The following is a 14,535-nucleotide window of genomic DNA, read 5'->3' on the forward strand; positions in this document are numbered from 1 at the left end:
CTAGAATAAGAAGTTTACAGCTTAATAAGACACATCCTTAAAGCATCGGGGTCCAGGGTAGCATGTGACAGCTAACTCGCAGCTTCCAGAAGCTGATAAAGCCCAGTAGTGGCTTCTGGCTAGGGGAGGAGGCAGTGGTGTTTGAGGCTAATCTGAAATGACAAGCTGTACAGCGTGTGTGCAGGGCGTGGGTGTTGTCATGTAGAGAAACTATTCCAGCGAGAAGAAAGAACACTGGAATATAATAATAAAACACAATGGGAGCCTCTGAGACAGGACAGTGCAGCCCCCATGAGCAAGGAGAAGTGCTGTTTTCCAAAGCCTCCGGCAATTTCAGGAGAGAGATCAGTTAGGAGCCTACAGCAAGTTGCTCAGGCAAATTAGGAAGTGAGTGACGGTAGAACCAGTGGAGAAGGATGAAAGGTGGATGTATCTGAGCAATATTCAGAATAGCAGAATCAGGGGCTGGCCGCTGTGGCAAAGTGGATTAAGCCAACTGACAACACCAGCATCCCCTTAGAGGGCCGTCTGAGTGCCAGCTGCTCTGTTCCAATCCAGCTTCCTGCTCACGTACTTGGGAAAACAGTGGAAGACGGCCCAAGTACCTAGGGCTCTGCCATTCACATGGGAGACCCAGATGGAGCTCCAGGTTCCTAGCCTTGACTGGCCCAACCCTGGCCATTGTGGACATTTGGGACGTGAACCAGCAGATGGAAGATCACCACTCTGTTTCTCTCTCTCTCTTGCTCTCGCTCTCTCTCTAAATCTACCTTTCAAATAAGTAAATAACTTTTAAAAGAAAAAAGCAAAGCTGAATCAATAGGAAGGCAGGCTGAGCAGAGAAAATCACCGCACACAAATTGCCAGGGGGCACTCCTAGAACCCCCGGTTGAGAAGGATTGTAGTGCTTATTCAGTACCACCACCCACCTGTCACTGGTAGCCCCTTGCCAAGCATCAAAATGGAGACAATCCCCCACTCTGTTAAGAAAGCTAAGTGCAGGGCTGGCACTGTGGCATAGAGGGTTAAGCCACTGCCTGGGCACCAGCATCCCATATAGGCACCAGTTTGAGTCCTGGCTGCTCCACTTCTGAACCAGCTCCCTGCTAATGCACCTGGGAAAATCATCAGAAGATAACCCAAGTGTTTGGGCCCCTGCCACCCATGTGGGAGATGCAGACGGAGTTCCAGGCTCCTGGTTTTGGCTTGGCCCAGCCCACTGTGGCCATTTGAGGAGTGAATATCGGATGGAAGACCTCTCTCTCTCTCTCTCTCTCTCTCTCTCTGCCTTTCAGGTAACTAAATAAGTGAAAGAAAGGAAGAGAGGAAGGAAGAACAAGCTATCAAGGGCAAGAGAGGATTCATTGTGCTCAGAGAAACTCCAGCCAAGGAAGTCAAACTTGAATGACACCAAGAACCAGAAATGGTGCCTGTGTTCCACTTCTGGGTACCTTGAGGCAGTCAAAATAAAGCCCATTTTTGCCTCTCCCATTATTGATTCACTATCCTCCTCTTACCTCCCGTCTGTGCAGTTTTGAGTCCAAATGCTAAGGCGTAACTTCTGGGCTGTGGTCAGCATAAGGCCCAGCACACTACAGACCGAGGGGCAGTGCCGTCAGACAGTAACATTTGCATAGGAGGAGCTCATTCTTCATTTCCCAAGTGCCCTCTGACCCCCAGCAGGAATGAAGGAAGATGGCATATCTAGGCCAAAGGGTAAAGTCTGCCGTGGATTAAACATTGCAAACAACAAGTGTGACTAACTAGCTGCCCCTGTGCTTCAATAACAGAGAGTTCTAGTTATAATTTAGATCTGGAGCCAATTTTTATTAAATTGTTTCTTAGGGGGCTGGCACCGTGGCTCACTTGGTTAATCCTCTGCTGTGACGCCAGCATCCCATGTAGGTGCCTGGTTCTAGTCCTGGTTGCTCCTCTTCCAGTCCAGCTCTCTGCTGTAGCCCAGGAAGGCAGTGGAGGATGGTCCAAGTGCTTGGGCCCCTGTACCCACATGGGAGACCGGGAGGAAGCACCTGGCTCCTGGCTTCGGATTGGCACCGGCCGTAGTGGCCATTTGGGGAGTGAACCAATGGCGGGAAGACCTTTCTCTCTGTCTCTCTTTCTCTCTCATTGTCTATGGTTCTACCTGTCAAATAAAATAAAATAAAATAAAAAATAAATAAATTGCCTCTTAGAACAGGAAATTGTCATCCTGACACCTGTATACATACATTTGAGGGTGCTTCATCCAATCCAAGGAAAATGGAATGAAAAAATAAGGTTAGGGGAAGCTTTGGGTGCAGCAGTAAAGTCTCTGCTTGTAACACCTGCATCCTGTATAAGCGCCTGGTTCAAGTCCCTGCTCTTCCACTTCCAATCTAGCTTCTGGCTAATGCACATCCTGGGAGGCAGGAGATGATGGCTCAAGTACTTGGGTCCCTGCCACTCACGTGGGAGACCAACATGAAGTTCCTGGCTCCCGGCTTTGGTCTGGCCCAGCCCCAGCTGTTGCAGGCATTTGGAAAGAGAATGAGTGGATGGCAGACTTCTATCTCTCTGCCTTTTGAATAAGATGAAATTAATCCATTAGTTAGTAAATGCTTAAAAATGCTTATTTTGGTGCAAAAAAAGTTTTTTAAAAAAATATTTAATTTATTTACTTGACAGGTACAGTTGCAGAAGGAGGTACCTTTCTCTGAAGGGAGGAGAGAACTTCCAATTTGACCATGGCCTTGTCTAAATATGATCAGAGTCGGTGAACTCAGGGGGCTTCCATAGCCTTGGCAGCTCATGACAAGAGCCTAGGGTGATTACTGAGGCCATAAACAAGAGTGTCAATTTGTTAAGTCAACAATAGGAGTCACTGTGCACTTACTCCTCATGTAGGATCTCTGTCCTTAGTGTGCTGTACATTGAGATTTAATGCTATAACTAGTACTCAAACAGTATTTTTCACTTTATGTTTCTGTGTGGGAGCAAATTGTTGAAATCTTTACTTAATGTATGCTAAACTGATCTTCTGTATATAAAGAGAATCAAAAATGAATCTTGATGTGAATGGAAGGGGAGAGGGAGTGGGAAAGGGGAGGGTTGCGGGTGGGAGGGACGTTATGGGGGGGAGCCATTGTAATCCATAAGCTGTACTTTGGAAATTTATATTCATTAAATAAAAGTTAAAAAAAAGAAAAAAGAAGAAAAAATTAGAAAAACTGGGGGCTGGCACTGTGGCAAAGTGGGTAAATCCTCCTCCTACAGTGCTGGCATCCCATATGAGTTTAGGTTTGAGTCCCAGCTGTTCCACTTCTGATCCAGCTCTCTGCTATGGCCTGGGAAAGCAGTAGAAGATGGTCCAAGTCCTTGGGCACCTGCACCCACCTGGGAGACCTGGAAGAAGCTCCTGGCTCCTGGATTCAGATCAGCCCAGCTCTAGCCATTGTGACCATATGGGGAGTGAACCAGCGGATAGAAGACCTCTCTCTCTTTCTGCCTCTGTTTCTCTGTAACTATGCCTTTTAAATAAATAAATTTTAAAAATAGAAAAAAAAAAGAAAAAGGGAGAGACTAGAAAGGTCTTCCATCTAATGGTTCACTCCACAAATGGTTGCAAACAGCCAGAGCTGGGCTGATCTGAAGCAATGAACCAGGAGCTTCTTCTGGGTCTCCCATGTCAGTGCAGGAGCTCAAGCTCTTAGGCCATCTTCTACTGCTTTTCCAGGCCATTAGCAGGGAGCTGGATCAGAAGAGGAGCAGCCAAGACTCGAACCAGAACCCATATGGGATGCCAGCACTGCAGGCAGAGGCTTAACCTACTATGCCAAAGCAACTGGCCCAGGTGTAAAAATAAGTTTGAAATCCATGCATGTGAGGAATCTTAAAAATGAAAGATGTGGATTTGGAAAAAAACTACACATGGATTTCAAATTTCTTTGCACCAAAATAAACATTTTTTTAAATGGGTAGGAAGAACTCATCTTGCATTCTTTTCCCAAATGCCCTCTGACCACAGGAGATAATTAAGGAAGATGGAGTATCTTGAGGCTAAGGGTAAAGTCTGCCATGGATTAAACATTGGAAACAGAGAACTTGACTAACCAGCTGAATCTTTGCTTGAAGAATTGTGGGTCAGAGTAACAGAGAGAAAGTCAGAAAGACAGACAGAAAGATCTTCCATCTGCTGGTTCATTCCCCAAATGACTGCAAGAGCCAGGGCTGGGCCAGGTGAAAGCCAGGAGCCAGGAACACCATCCTGGTCTCCAATGTGGGTGGCAGAGGCCCAAACACTTGCACCATCTTCCACTGCTTTCCCAGGTACATTAGCAGGGACCTGGATTTGAAATGCCAATTTTTAATTCCATTTTTCCATGAACTGTGAGAGGTCTCCTCTCAAACGCCTTCTCCACCTGACTTCTCTGCATCTCTAGCTTCCTCACTTCTCCCCATGCCCTTCCTCCACCAAACACTCAGGGGAAGGTTGGCTTCCAACAACTGCCATGCACCTTGACAGGACCACCTGCTGACGGCCCTGAGTGCCAGAGGAAGGAGAGCTGGGCTGGTGCTGTGACATAGCTTTTAAGCAGCACCAGCTTCCCATATGGGTGCTGGATTGAGTCCCGGCTGTTCCACTTCTGATTCAGCTCCCTGCTGATGCACCTACAGCAGCAGCAGATGGCCCAAGTCCCTGGGCCCCTGCATCCACTTGGGAGATTGGGAAAAAGCTCCTGGCTCCTGACTTTGTATTAGCCAATTCCAATTAATACAGAAAATGTAAAGGAATACATTCTTCCTTTATTATACTGCAGAAGGCCTGGAGGACAGGAAGTTGGCAATGGCATTGGTTGGTTGGGATGGGAAGTTGGACTGGAAGAAACCACTTTGCTTCAAACAAGAGGGGATAGGAGGTTTGCATGAAGGTGTTGGGTAGTAATCAGGAGGGGAGGGACCCCAAGGTCTTGGGATTTTTGGGGACACAGTCTATATGGTTTTTGAAATGATGGGTAAGACTTTTAATGAGTAGAGGTAGGAGGACTAGGGTGTGAAAATGCAATGGAAAAAAAACCTCCCTCCACAATGCTATCTTTCATATATCAAAAAAAGAGAAAAGGAAACATAATAATCTGTAGCTTTTGACACTCTCTGGGTACAAACAATGACATTGTCATTTATAGCACTGAGTGAATCCTTTCGTGAATTTAAGGGAAAAAAAAGAAAGTGGAATTCACTGGGGCCAACAATGCGCTGCAGCAGGTTAAGCCATGGCTTACAATGCTGCCATCCCACAGCAGGGTGCCAGTCTGAGTCTCAGCTGCTCTGCTTCTCAGCAGTTCCCTGCTGATGCACCTGGGAAGGCAACAGAAGAAGGCCCAAGTGCATGGGCCCCTGTTACCCACATGGGAGACCTGGGTAGAGTTCCCAGCTCCTGGCTTTGGCCTGGCCAAGCTCTGGGCATTGTGCCATTTGGGGAGTAAACCAGCAGACAGAAGCGTTCTCTCTCCCCTACACCGTCTATGTCTCTCTCTGTCACTCTTTCAAATAAATAAATATTTTAAAAGAAGATTTATTTTATTTATTTGAAAGGCAGAGGGAAAGAGGGAGGGAGAGGGAAAGAGAAAGAGCGATCACTGAGGGTGTCCTTCACGGAGAAACCATTAATTCACTCCTTCCAAAACCACACACAGAACTGTCAAGGCCAGGCAGCGTCATGGCACAGCAGGATTAGCCCAAGCCTGCAAAGCCGGTATCCCATATGAGCACCATTTTGAGTCCCGGCTGCTCTGTTTCCAATCCAGCTCCCTGCTAATGTGCCTGGGAAAGCAGCAGAAGATGGTCAAGTGCTTGGGTCCTACCACCCATATGGGGAGACCTGGATGGAATTCCTGGTTCATGGATTTGGCCCCATTACAGCCACCTGGGTAGAGAACCTGAGATTGAAGATCTCTTTCTGTCTCTATCTCCCCCTCTCTCTATAATGCTGCTTTTTTAACAAGTCAAGACCAGGATATGAATTTCCTGTGGCCTTTTTTCCTTTAAAAAAAAAAAGCTAGTTTTACTGAGATTACAAAAGGTCCCAGTTGAAAATCTATGATGATTATTGAAATTATTGTAGCATTAATGAATTCACGGAATAGTAATATACCTCCTATATATCAGATTTCTCCCTAAAATCAGAATTTGTTCCCTCATAGCACTTGCTAATGTATTACTCAGTCTGGGAGTCACTGACCCTTCTGAGGAGCTGGTGGAAGCTAGGAATTCACTCCCCAGAGATGCACAAGTGCACACAACTTCACAGAATATTCTGGAAAGTTCACAGATTCCCCTCCTCACCTGCAAAACACAGAGCAAAACTTGAGGTCTGCATTTAGCCCTCCATAATCCAGCAATTCTTTCACAGCTCAGGACTCTGACATGCTCACAGGGTCCCAGTCCTGAGCCTCATGCCCGAAATCCAGCAAGGCTGCAGGATCAAGGCTTACTGTCACCTTCACTTTTTAGGCAACAGTGACGAGAAGTGATAGTTAGAAGGAGAGAGAAAAGGTATTTATGTTGATAAGGAAAAATCTTAATTGGTCTTTCGGTTATTCTCATTCTTGCTTGGATTTGGATCACTTGAAAATTTCATATTCTGTAAAAACAGGACCAGTTTCTCTTCCATAGATGTGGATCTGACATAACAGCCCTTGGGAGAGTTAAAGTGACCTAGAGAGATGTGTGGTTATAATAACCTTGGGCAGAGGGCTAAGGAAAAACAGAGAGGGACCCTAAAAACTCAAGAGGAAGCCTAGACTTTGCCCCAAGGTCTCATTCTTTTCCAAAATCAGCCTCCCAGGAAAAAGGCTTCCTTGGAGGAGGGCATAGACCATGAATGGTTGCAGGCATGAGCTCTACCTTGGGATATACAGAGGGGCTTCAAAAGGCCTAGGAAAAATAGAATTAAAATATAAATTTATTTTAGTGCAAAAATTTTTGAAATCCATGTATATGAGGGTCTTTAAAAATTCATGAGAATGGGCTAGTGCTGTGGCATAGTGGGTAAAGCAAACGCTTGTAGTGTCAGCATCCCCTATGGGTGCCGGTTTGAGTCCCAGCTGTTCCACTTCTGATTCAGTTCCCTGCTAATAAGCCTGGGGAGGTAGTAGAGGAAGGTCCAAATGCTTGGGCCCCTGCCATCCCCATGGGAGACCCAGATGAAGCTCCTGGCTCCTGGCTTCGGATCAGCCCAGCTCTGGCCATTGCAGCCATTTAGGGAGTGAACCAGTAGATAGAGGACCTTCTCTCTATCTTTGCCTCTTTCTCTCTGTGTAACTTTGCCTTTCAAATAAATAAATAAAATCTTTAAAAGAAATTCATGGGAAATATTAATGGATTTTTTATGATTCGTTAATTTATTTTGAGAAGCAGAGTGACAGACACAGAAACAGAGAAAAAGATCTTTCTTCTTCTAGTTTACTCCCAAGACAGTTACAACAGCCAGGGCTGGGTGAGAAGCCCAGAACTCTATCTGGGTCTTCCATGTGGGTGGCAGGAGCCCAAGCACTTGGGCCATCTTCTTCTGCCTTCCCAGGCACATTAGCAGGAATCTGGATCTGAAGCAGAGCAGCCAGGACTGGAAGCAGAGCTCCATATAGGATGCCAATATTGCAGGTGGCAACACACTGCTGTCACAACACCAGTTCCAAAACTGCATGGATTTAAAAAATGTTTTATATTAAAATAAACTTATTTTTCTTTAAATTGATTTTTAGTTTTTTAGAATAGATTCAATATGATAAAATTCAAACAGATAAAATTCTAAAAATAAAATGATACTCCCTTCCTCGCTCCTAAATTTGTCGTTTAACTCCATTTTCCCACACACTGATGCATCCTCCTAGTCCAGGCCATGTTGCCCTCCCTGCCTGACCCACCCAGGCTCCACCTTGCCTTCCCAGTCTCCCATGCCTTCATTGGCCTGGAGTGTGCCACCTCTGAACCTCCTGGTTCTGGATCCGAATTTCAGCCTACCCTGAGATGCCTTCCTTTGGTAAGTTTCTGCCACTTGCCCCCGGCCCTAAGCCCTGCTAGCAGACCGCTCTAGGGTCACAAAGCTGGGTGTACAGGAGGTGACAGTGGTGGTGTGGTGAGAACCAACCTCAAGGCCAGCAACCATGTTAGTCCAAGACCCAGCTGTTGGCAATGCCAGCGCTTTCTACCGTTTTAAGATGCTCTTTGTCTCCTTTGTTCAAAGTGTCACGTTCCTGCCATTCTTACCATATTCCAAACCCTGCAAGGCACAGAGGGACAAAGATAACAATGTAGTGTCTATACGCATGCTCACAGATTGAAGAATGGATGTAGAAGACAGAGATTAGATGTGTTTCAGACTAACCCAGGATGCAAGAACAGGTCACCAAAGCTAGAAGGCGCCATGAGACTGAAGAAAGAGGCAGACAAGTCTAGGATCCAGAATGTGATGTACAGGAGACTAATGGACTGAAGTGTGTGTTGGGCTGCTCTAACACAGAGCCTCCCTACCCCAGCAGGAGGAAAAGGATTTTATAGACAAAGGTAGCCTATGGCCAACCAGAATATACATGGATTTTCTCAAAAAAAATTAATATCCTAGGCAACAGATAGTATGGCAAACTGTCTTAACTTTGTCTCACAGCATTTGGGATGACTACCAGGGTCACCCAGAGACAAAATGGTGGTTATGATCAAGATGGCTGCACTCATGTCAAGCTGGAGCTGTACAAGGTCTGTGGAACATGACTAAGATTCAGCAAGGTAACTCCATGATGAGGAATGGACAAGGTGCAGAGCGGTGCACAGAGGAGAAGGTATAAGTTTCCTATCACTGCTGTAACAAACACAGATTTAGTGGCTTAAAAAAACATACATTGGGACAGGCATTGTGGTGTACTGCCACAACTCATACTGGAGTGCTGGTTCAAGTCCAGCTATTCCAACCACACTTCCAATCCAGTTTCTTGCTAATGCACCTGGCAGGCAGCAGATCATGGCCCTGGTTCTTGGGTTTCTGCCACCTATGTGGGAGACCCAGATGGAATTCCTTGCTCCTAGCTGGGACCTGGGCCAGCCCCAACAGTTGGGAGCATTTGGGGAATAAACCAGCAGATGGGAAGTCTTTCTCTCTCTGTCACTCTGAATTTAAATAAATAAATCTGGAGGGAGATACTGTGGCATATCGGGTCAAGGTATCGACTGTAGCACTGGCATCCCATATGGGCACTGGTTCGAGTCCTGGCTGCTCCACTTCTGATCCAGCTCCCTGCTAACGCACTTGGGAAAAGCAGCAAAAGATAGCCCAAGTACTTTGCCCTGGCACCCACATGGAAGACCCAGAAGAAACTCCTGGATCCTGGCTTTGGCCTGGCCAAGCCTCAGCCATTGTGGCCATTTGGGGAACAAGTAGATGGAAGACCTCTCTCTGTCTGTCTGCCTGTCTCTCTCTCTGTAACTCTTTCACATAAATAAAATCAATCTTTAAAAATAAACCTGCAAACACACGCACACACACACACACACACACACACTTGTCATTTTGCATTTCTGAAGGTCAGAAGTCCAAAATGGCTTGCAGAATTGTGTTTCTTCAGGAGGCTCTGGGGAGAATTGCTATAGATTCTCCTGCCTCCTCTTTTCCCTTACAAGGACCTTGCACAGACACTGAGCTCACCTGGATGACAGCAGGTGGTCTCCCCAACCTTCATTTAATCCCAAGTGCAGTTCCCTTTGTTCATAGGTTGTTGTGGTTTTTTTTGGTTTGTTTGTTTGTTTTTTATTTTTAACAGGCAGAGTGGACAGTGAGAGAGAGACAGAGAGAAAGGTCTTCCATTGCCGTTGGTTCACCCTCCAATGGCCGGCGCGGCCAGTGCGCTGCGGCCGGCGCACCGCGCTGATCCGATGGCAGGAGCCAGGTGCTTTTCCTGGTCTCCCATGGGGTGCAGGGCCCAAGCACTTGGGCCATCCTCCACTGCCTTCCCTGGCCACAGCAGAGAGCTGGCCTGGAAGAGGGGCAACCGGGACAGAATCCGGCGCCCTGACCGGGACTAGAACCCAGTGTGCCGGTGCCGCAAGGCGGAGGATTAGCCTAGTGAGCTGCGGCGCCGGCTTCCCTTTGTTCATGTAAACTAACATTCCTATGTTCTGGGGATAAGGATGACGATATCATTTGGGGACTTCATTCTGCCTACTGAAGACGAGGTGCTCATTCTCCTGAGAGGAACCAGAGAATTCTGCAGAGAGAAGCATCTTGGAGGCAAATCTCATGGGCTTAGTGATCACTCTCATTCACTAGGAGAGAAGCAGAGTGGACGACGCAGCACAAGCGAAGGGCTGGCTGGAACGTTGAGAGGAGAAGGGGAAGTGAGCCACAGTGAGCTGGGAGGACTGGAAGCGGCTCCACACAGCAGGGCAGCTGAAGACCAGGAAGAGGGTGACTCTCAGAGACTGGACTAGAGAAGAAAAGAAGTGGCCTGAGCATGACGGGCAGTGTGGGTTTGGGTTTGGTTTTCTACCACATTAAGGAGTCTGAAATTTATCCTATAGCTATTCTTTACTTGACCAATGCTATTATTTTAGCCTGTTCTATTTTTTTTTAAACTGATACACTTTTTTAAAATCTGAAAAGCAGAAAGAGAGAGAGAGAGAGATCTCCCATCTACTGGTTCACTCCCCAAATGCCTGTAACAGCCAGGTCTGGGCCAGACAGAAGCCAGGAGTCAGGAACTTAATCCAGGTCTCCTATGTGGGTGGCAGGAATCCAACTCCTGCTGCCTCCCAGGCACATTAGCAGATAGCTGGAACTGGGAGCAGAGTCAGAACTCCAATCCAGGCATTCCAGTGTGGGATATGGGCATCCCAAGGGGCATCTCAACTGCTATATCCAACACCCAACCCTAAGATGACTTATTTTTGTCCTAAACAATGTCTGGACAATGACAGGTTTCACAACGGGCATTAAAATGAATACTTGACTCTAAAAATAAAATGTCTTCCATGCACCACTAAACTCACTTGTGCAGGCTTGTGAATGAGGTCCTGACTTTGAGGAACAAAGCTACAGACAATGGAAGCCACATCAAGATTTCTAAACTAGAAAAGAACAGGATCAGATCTTCCATCAACAAGTTATCATTACCGCCAGAGTGAGTCCTGTGGCCTGGTGAGAACCAGTAAGACTCACAACAAAAGGATCATCAATTAGGGATCCATCTGCAAGAGGAGAGGCAAGAGATGAGGAAACAAACAAAGACAGGGACAGAGAGGAGGATCCGAATGTGAAACATATGGAGGAAGTGGAATTGACTGACAACAGGGACAGAGTGGAGAGAGAGAAGAGTTGGGGACAATGGCCAGGGTGCTAGCATGTGCAACAGTAGATAACTGTCCATGGGACAATAGAGTACATAGAGAGGGAGCAGACTGAGGGAGGGAGAGCTGGAAGGAAAAATGATGATTTTGGTCTAGAACACTTGGAAGTATTTGTGTGACATTCATGTCAGTACAGCTGTCCCTCGGTATCTGAGAGAGATGAAGCCTAGGACCCCTCAAGGATACTAAATCCACAGAAGCTCAAGTCACTAATGTAAAATGACATAATATTTGCATATAAGCTACGCAATTCTCCCACAGACCTTCAGTCATATCTAGATTATTTGTCATACCTAGTGTAATGTGAATAGGTATTGTATTGTTTGGGGAAGAATGACAAGAGGCAAAGTTTGCACATGTTCAGTACAGATGTAATTTTTTCCCAAGTATTTTCCATGTGCAATTGGTTGAAGCCAAAGAGGTAGAACTCACAGGAATGGAGTGAGAACTGTACTTGAGTGCACGTGTCTGGGGCTCTGGGGACTGGGAGCCCTGTAGAGCAGCAGTGTTCTAAGAAAGAGATTGTGAGCCACAGGCATTGTCTTAAATGCCCAGTAGGGACTGGAGCTATGGTGTAGCTGATAAAGCTGATAAAGCAGCCTCCTGCAGTGCCAGCATCCCACATGGGTGCTGGTTCAAGTCCCAGCTGCTCCACTTCCGATCCAGCTCTCTGCCTGGGGAAGCAGAAGATGGCCCACTGTACTGGACAGCACCATGCCAGAAGTCACAGGCAGCACGAGAAGTAGACAAACGCTGAGTGGAAGGTGAAAGACAGACCTAGTGGCTGTTGGTGTTTGGAGGTGTGTGAACGGGAGTGATGGGCAGTGGAAGAGGAGGCACCAAAAAAAGACTCAGAAGTGGCTAAAGAGCTGAGAAGAAGGCAAGAGCCAAAATCGAGCCCACAGAATTTTAAGAAGGACCTGAAGGATGAATGGCCTCAAAGGCTGGGGGAAGAGCGGGTGGCCTTAGGCCCGGAGAATCGGGCTCGGACTTAGCCCAAGTTCAAATCCTGGCTTCCCCACCTGCAGCTGGGCACTGCTGTAGAGCTGGCTACACTGCTGACACCTGGTCCACCTCTGATTTTACCCAAAGCTGTGGGGGACAGTTCCCAGACTGCTGATGGGACCCACTACACCCACTTGCCCACCTGATGCTTCAGAGCCAATCTCAGACCCTGAGGTGGAGTCTCCTCCAGGCCAGTGACAGGATGGACAGGGGAAACTCTTGATCAGCAAGGGGTGGGAGTCAGCCCCTCATCTGCCCATAGCTCTGTCTTAAGGGAGTGGGTCTTTTTTTTTTTTTTTTTTTTAATCACTGCTGTCACCAATCACTACAAACTTCTGGCTTGAAGTGTCCGAAAGTTTTGTGGATCAGAAGAGTGACATGGATTTCACAGGGCTAAGATTAATGTATTAGCAGGATGCAGTCCTTTCTGGAGACGCCAGAGGAAAATCAGTTTCCTTGCCTTTTCCATATCTAGAAGGCGCCTATTTTTCTTGGCACATAGCCCTGTCTCCATTCTGAGCTGGCAATGTCGGGCTGACTCCTTTTCCTGCTGCCATCTCTCTGGTTCTTTCTCTCTCTCTCTCCTATTTCTCCCTTCCACTTTTGAAGAGGCTTGTAGTTATCTTGGGGTACCCAGATAATCATACTATTTTATTTTATTTATTTGAGAGGCAGACTCACAGAAACAGAGGGAGGGAGAACACATGTGTCCCCATTTCTTCTTCTTTTTTTTTAAAGATTCATTTATTTTATTTGAAAGGCAGAGTTACAGAGGGAGAGATCTTCCATCTGCTGGTTTACTCCCCAAAAGGCCACAATGAACAAGGCAAGACCATACAGAAGCCAGGAGCCTCATCTGGATCTTCCGCGTGGGTGCAAGGGTCCAAGCACTTGGACTATCTTCTGCTGCTTTCCCAGGTGCATTAGCAGGGAGCTGGATCAGCAGTGGAGCAGCTGGGACTCAAACTGGCGCTCATACGGGATGCCAGTATCACAGGCGGCGACTTAAAGCACTACACCACAATGCCGGCCCATCCGTTTGTTCGTTTACTCCCCAGTTTCCAGAACAGCGAGGGCTGAGTAGAGGCAGAAGGCAGAGGCCTGAAATGCAGTCCGTGTCACCCACATGGGCAGTAACTTGAGCTATCACCCATGGCCTCCCAGGAGGTGCAAGAAATTGGAATTAGGAGCCAGAGGCAGGCACTGTTACATGGGATTTGGGCAACTTAACCAGTCTTAACTGCTAGGTCAAATGCCCACCCCTGCCCTATTTTATTTACTTTTTATTCTCATTATACTTGAAAGGGAGTGGGGGGGGGGGAGAAAGACAAATAAAGATGGAGACAGATAGATAGATGGACTAGTCTTTCACCCACTGATTCCTCCCCCAGATGCCTGCAACAGCCAGGGTTGGTCTGGGACCAAAGCCAGGAAGCTGGAACTCAATCTGAGTCTTTCAAGTGGGTGGTTGGGACACAACTAGTTGAGCCGGTACCTGTTGCCCCCTAGGGTACTCATTAGCAGGAAGCTGGAATCAGGAACAGAGCCAGCGCTTGAACCCAGGCATTCCAATATGAGGTGCAGGTGTCCCAAATGGCGCTTTAACCACTGTGCCAAATGCCAGCCCACCCACACCACAGCCCTATTTTAAATACAACTGATCAACAGGTTGAATTCCATCTACAACCTACATTTTCCCATTGTAACATGAGACAGTCACAGGTTCCAGTGTTTGGGATACAGACATCCCGGGGTGAGGAAGCTGGGACCCACGCAGGGGCCAGCGTGGGACAAAGGGCAGCTCTCATGAGACACGGAGTCTGGTGGCCAGAGGCATGGAGTGGCCAGGGTGGGAGAGTTACAGGTTTACTCAGAAGACAGCCTTTTCCTCCTCCTTAAGGAGAGACTGCCTTTAATGGCCGTGACGTGTGGAACAGCCTTTAGGGAGAAGAGATAGCAATACGCTCAAGGGGTTTGGAGCTGCATAGAAAATCCAGTTGGTACTGGAGCTTAGACATCCACAAGGGCCGTCTCAGGTTCTGAGTTCTCCCTGGTTCACGGAAGGGAGGGAGAACAGGATGTGTAGCAGGACCTAAGGCTGGACATCTGGAGGTGGACGTGGCCAAAGGCGACAGGGGGAAGGGGAGCAGGAGATGAGGC

The sequence above is a fragment of the Oryctolagus cuniculus genome, chromosome 13, assembly GCF_051225735.1.
Source record: "Oryctolagus cuniculus isolate XC-2025 breed Fujian yellow rabbit chromosome 13, ASM5122573v1, whole genome shotgun sequence".
NCBI classification, from domain to species: Eukaryota; Metazoa; Chordata; class Mammalia; order Lagomorpha; family Leporidae; genus Oryctolagus; species Oryctolagus cuniculus.